Here is a 6,000-nt window from a genome sequence, read left to right as displayed (position 1 = left end):
ATAATACTGTAATATTAATAATAATATTTAATATTTATTGATATAACATACATGCATACATTACACTCGCACACTCTCACTTACACGTACACACTTTAAATTATGTGGAAAAGAATTAACACATTTGATGCCCTGGTGGGTAGCCCCGCCGCCCACCCCAAGGCAGACCGAGTGGTAGCCATCAGCTCACCGTCTCACTACAATGTTTATACTGTTTTTCAGCTTTCCTACCTCAATTTTTGTGATACATTGTTCAATTTGGTATCAAATTGTTCACAATAGAATGCTCTAAAGAAATATTTGCATATTATTTATATATATATATAAAAATAAGAGCAACGTTACCAATACGATAAGTTAAAGAACATTGTCATGCGAAAAAATGACTTTACATCGTTGTTTATTCATTCCCGACATTTTCTACAACACCATATCATTCGTTTTTGTGTCGTTTCCTTCATAAATGTTTGTACAAATGGGGCAGTGTTGTCAGTAGACCAGGCTTCACCAGAACTGGCACCTGGGGTCTGTTGGGTACTAGTTCTAAGTGAAGGGCCTGCAATTTTATCATCACTCCACTCACTTTCAATCTCATCCTTGCCTGCTGTTTCAGTTTCAAACACCTCACTATCTACATCACTATCACTTTCTGAACTTTCAAGATCACTGCCTGAAAACTCTAACTATAGCCTGAAATTTTGTAGGTGCGAGTTTCACTTTGCTATACATACTTTTGGCGAACACTTGTTAGCTTTTCCCTCATCTGTGTTTTTTTTTCACTACTTTCGTCATCGATTGGCTCTGTTCTTGTTCACTATCCATCTTGGAGGAAACGTACGGTGTTTATGAAGAAAAAACAACCAGAACGGGCTCACATTTTTTAACGTGGCAGTCACGAGCGTGGTCATGAAAGCACCGAGACCCACGTGGTGGTCTTGTGAAGCCATGTGGGCTATAAAGAGAATGTGAAGACGTTGGCACGCATTTTAAAACTAACTTTATAATAATCTGATAAGAAATGGATTTTTTATGCCTACCTTTCTGGGTGCCTAACACTGGTCAATGGCAGATAAGGAAAACCACAGGAGGGTTTTCCGGGGCCATTGCTCCCTGTTTCTCTCCGAGAGGGACAGGTTCTTGCATGTGGTCCCTAGTATATATACTGTTACGGTAAAAATTACTAAGTGCAGTGGCTTAGGGCAGATGGAATGCCACAAACATATAAACCAAAAAAAGTGAAAACAAATTCAAATAAAACTGCTATGTTGACTTCTTCACGGTGTGGGAAATGCAGGATAAAAAAACAAAAATGAAAAATTTGTATACTTTAATATGAAAAAATTAACTAACAAATGACAAACTGAAAATAGCTCCTTAAAAACATTACTTACTTACAGGGTGCTAAACAATTAAAACAAAAATCGAACAGACAATTTAACGTTACGTTAGAGAACATGAAATGGTACTGAAAATACTTTATGCCAGGCTGCATAGATCTACCCCCATGCAAGGCAGTGTGAAGATAGGTCCAGTAGCTAGAGCACTAGAGTGTATTCTGCTGGTGGTGGTGGCCGGCTTCTATTTATATGGGACTTGACCAATGTAGGTGGCGCTGGTGTGACGATAACTGGGAGCCGGCTCAGACAAACTAGCAGTGCTTGTTCCCTGCCGGTGGCATGAGCTTGCCACCACCAGGCGTGCTGGGGGTCACGGGTGCTGAAGAGTAGGGGAGAGTAGACCACTGTCTAGACTTCTGAGCACTAGTAGTTGTTCTTGCTGTAGTTCTTGAATATGTAGATGTGGTGTGGTAGAATAGGTGGTGATGGAGCAGGCCTAATCTCCTTCCTAGGGAGATCCGTGATAATACAAAGAATGCCAAGAAACTTCATACTGTCGCCGAGATGAAGCTCTCAGGTGGGACACTATCAAAGAAGCCATCAGTGGTGATAAACCTGCATAAAAAATCCCAGACGCGAAGAGCGGAGGAGAAGACCAAACCAGCCACCATGTAATGGACCAGTCCGATTTGCTGGAAGAAGGAGAGCTGTAGAAAACGCCCTGGGTTCAGACACCGAGCAAGCAGCGCCCGAAACCAAGGCTGGGCTGGCTATCAAAGGGCCAAGAGGACTATTCATCCATTGTAAGACTCAAACCGAACCAGAAACCAAAGTAACAGCTGGACCGGGGGAAAGAGTTACAGGTAACCTTACTTTGACCAGTCCTGCCAAAAGGCGTCCACCAAAAAAGCTCTGCGGTCGGGGAAGGGTGCCACATGTCGGGAGACGTGTTGACCAAGCCAAGACGAAGAGGTCCACCTCTGGGAGCCTGTACGTCTGGCAGAGCCAACTGAAGGAGTTAGCGTTGATCGTCCATTCCATGGACAGGGGAATGAACCGATACAGGCTGTCCGCCAGGACGTTGGACACTTCCTGGATAGGAAGTGTCCACCCCTAGATCTCTTTCTTTATCAGAAGTCTTTTAAAGATTTTCCACATAATTTATAGGTTGTGTGGGGTCTATGTTCTCCTATTCCACATTACATAACATGGCATTTATGCACATTAAATTCCATGTGCCAAATGGTGCTCCATATACTTATTTTGTCCCGGTCCTCTTGAAGGGTATTACAATCATCTAAGTTTCTTATCCTTTCTCTATTATCTTAGCATCATCAGCAAACATGTTCATATAATTCTGTATTCCATCTGGCAGATCATTTGTGTAGACAATGAACATCACCGGTGAAAGAACTAAACCCTGTTGTACTCCACTGGTGACATTCCTCCAATCCGATACATTGCCTCTGATTACTGCCCTCATTTTTCTATCAGTTAGAAAATTTTTCATCCATGTTAGAAGCCTACCTGTCACCCTCTCTAATATGTTCCAGTTTCCAGAACAACCTCTTAGGTGGAACTCTGTTGAAAGCTTTTTTTTAAGTCCAGAAAGATGCAGTCAACCAAACCATCTCTTTCCTGTAAAATCTCTGTGGCTTGATCATAGAAACTGAGTAAATTCGTCACACAGATTGGGCAGTTTCTGCAAGCGGCTTCTTCTTGTTGTCGTCCGTTATCAAACTTTGGGGTCCCTAGGGTATGGGGGGGTTGTTATTCCTCCCGATCGGGGCATGTCTGCTTACCAGGGTTGCTTCGGGTTCCTGGTGCCCTGGCGGATGTTTCATGTCGTTTCCTGACAGCCTTGGTTTCACGCGCTGCTTGCTCGGTGTCCGCATCAAGGGGCTTTTCCCACGGCTTCACCTCTTTCAGATGCTCGGTCCGGTACGGGGCTGGTTTGGTCTTTTCCTAGAGTCTTCGCATCTGGTAATTTTGACTCTAGTTTATCATCATATGTTTGGTGATCAGGTGGTTTCGTTGATGGTGTCCCACCTGCATGCTTCATCTCAGCGGCGGTATGGGGTTTCTTGGTGGTCCTTCCTTTTTTCTTTTTCTCTCTTCATGGGTATAATGCACTTTTTGTTGAGGTTGTTTTGTCCTTTCTTTCGTGGTTGTTTCAGGACTGTCATCTGATGCTGAATACTGTCGCCTCGTATTGTGCGGCGCTTGCGGAGCCGCTGCAGCTTGCATTTTGTATTGTTGTTACTTCTGCTCCGTTTCACAAGCTGTCTCATGTGTTGTTTCACCTCTGGCCTGCTCATGTGCCACTTGAGCCGTCCTGGTCCTTGGATAGGGTCCTCTCTTATCTGTCCTCTCGGTTTGTTGTGGCCCCATTGGTTCAAGATTGTTTTTCCAAAGCTCTTTTCTTGTTGGCATTGACCTCTGGGGGTTGGGTCGGGAAACTTCATGCTCTCCTCCGGCACAGGGGTTTCTGCTCTTTTGGTCACGGTGATAGGTTTGTTTGTTTGTTTGTTTGTTCGTATCCCATCTCCTTTTCTGGCAAAGAATGAGACGGCTGCGTTCCGGAGGGGGCCTTGGATCATTAATGCTTGGCTGGTCAGGCCAGTGGTGCATCATGTGTTTGTCTGGTTGCGGATATCCACAGTTATTTGCGCACCACGGCCTTTGTGGCCAGGGAAGCGCTTTGAGTTCATCCGGTTTCCCTTCTTCCCCGTTCCAGGGTTCGGGTCTCTCAGGTCATCCACAGGGTTCTTCCATCCAGACAGCTTGTGGTCTATCCCCGTGCCCACGACGTCCGTAAGTTTGCTGTGCTTGCTGCCGTCTTCGATACCATTTCTTGGGCTGACATTTGGGCGCTGGGTTTTTGGCGCTCGTACAGGGTACTGGCTGCACGCTTCCTTGTAAATGTTCCTTGGCCTAGTCGGGCCTGTGTCACTTTGGGTTGGGGGTTGCAGCCCGTTGTCTCGACTTTGAGTTGAGAGAGTGCCAACCGCTTTCTGGGTAAGTCCCTCTTGTTTTTGTCTTTTGTGATGTAGCTCTGGGGAGCCGAAGGGGCTTCCTCCAGAAAACCAGCGTTGAATGTAATAAAACGCCATTTTCTGGGTGAGACCCAGAGGCTCTATTCCAACCCTTCCTCTCCCTGGTTGGTGGTTTTTCGCACGTTTTGACATCCAGCCTCGAACAGACAGATGGATAGCTGGTGCGAGGGGTCTGGGGCTCCCAGTTCCCCCTCCCGGGAAGGGGGAAGCTGCACAACACGTGGTGCGGCAAGTGTGACATCATGCTCGTTTGCTCATTTTTTACATGGGGAGTTCTGTCCACTTGTTAGCTTTCAGCAGTAGTTTTAACCAGAATAGGGGTTTGTTTTGAGGCTCTTACCTTTGTGGGTGCCTGGCCCAGTCACTGGCAGACACAGAATGCTCCAAACACATGTGCACTTCTATAGGCCATTGCTCCTTGTGCCTCTCTAAGGGGGCCAGGTTCTGGCTCGTGGTCCCCAGTAGGCCTAGAACTCCATTTACACTGACTGATGCCAAAGTCTAATAATATACATATCAGCCTGGATAGCTCTGGGGAGCCTCTGGGTCTCACCCAGAAAATGGTTGTTTCTTTACATTCAACTTTTTTTTTTTTTTTTTTTTTTTTTTTTTTGTCTCTCCCAGTAAGAATTCCTGCTTATCTGGTAACGGGTCCTTCCCATATTGTCTGAATAAGTGAAAGTAGTCAGTACATGTACTATCTAAATAGGAGGATGGGCTGGCTTCTTGAGATATGGGTATCTTGAGGTTATCTTGAGATGATTTCGGGGCTTTAGTGTCCCCACGGCCCGGTCCTCGACCAGGCCTCCACCCCCAGGAAGCAGCCCGTGACAACTGACTAACACCCAGGTACCTATTTACTGCTAGGTAACAGGGGCATAGGGTGAAAGAAACTCTGCCCATTGTTTCTCGCCGGCGCCTGGGATCGAACCCAGGACCACAAGATCACAAGTCCAGTTTGCTCTCCGCTCGGCCGACCAGCTCGAGCGAGTGGTACCATCCAACTGCTGCATATTCCAGTTTTGATCTCATGAAAGTCGTGAACAATTTCTTTAATATTTCACCATCCACGTATTTAAAAGCGGCTCTGAAGTTGGAAAGCGTAGCATATGCTCCTTGCACAATGTTCTTTATGTGCTCCTCTACTGACAAGTCTATTATCCAGTCTGTGCAGCAATTACCTACGAGAGTCGGAGGTCTAGCAAAAGCACAGGACATGTGCAGGAAGAAAGGAGGATCAGGAGCCATGGCAAGAAGCAGCCACATGTCAGTCAGTAGAACAAAACCAACAAAACTAACTTCATCATAAGAGACAGAAGTATCTTGACTGGGAAAGAAGCTAGCACCTTTAGCTCACATTGAATGTGAATCACCTAGAGGACTACACCCAGATAACCCAGAAGAGACTACAGTATATCCGGAATACAATGCTACAGTGAGTTTGACTGCAAAATGTATAACCATTCTAAACACTTGTGTGCTGCACTCTGCCCACCTGCTTCATTCCAGTTCACTTTAGGGAATGACACATAAGCAGAACCGTGAATGTGAGTAACACAACATTTTGAAGTCCTTCTAAATTATAAAGTTAGGTGCTGATTTTAGTA

General features: G+C 45.5%; 1 protein-coding gene across 2 annotated transcripts in view; it reads right to left on the bottom strand.

Moving 5' to 3' along the window:
* The window catches only part of c11.1 (maestro heat like repeat family protein c11.1), a 123,956-nt gene that overhangs the window by 379 nt on the left and 117,577 nt on the right, over positions 1-6,000 (bottom strand). The window lies entirely within an intron of this gene.

Source organism: Procambarus clarkii, chromosome 69 (genome assembly GCF_040958095.1).
Source record: "Procambarus clarkii isolate CNS0578487 chromosome 69, FALCON_Pclarkii_2.0, whole genome shotgun sequence".
NCBI lineage: Eukaryota > Metazoa > Arthropoda > Malacostraca > Decapoda > Cambaridae > Procambarus > Procambarus clarkii.
The sequence above is the reverse complement of the archived record's forward strand: the minus strand, read 5'-3'. Positions and strand labels throughout refer to the sequence as shown.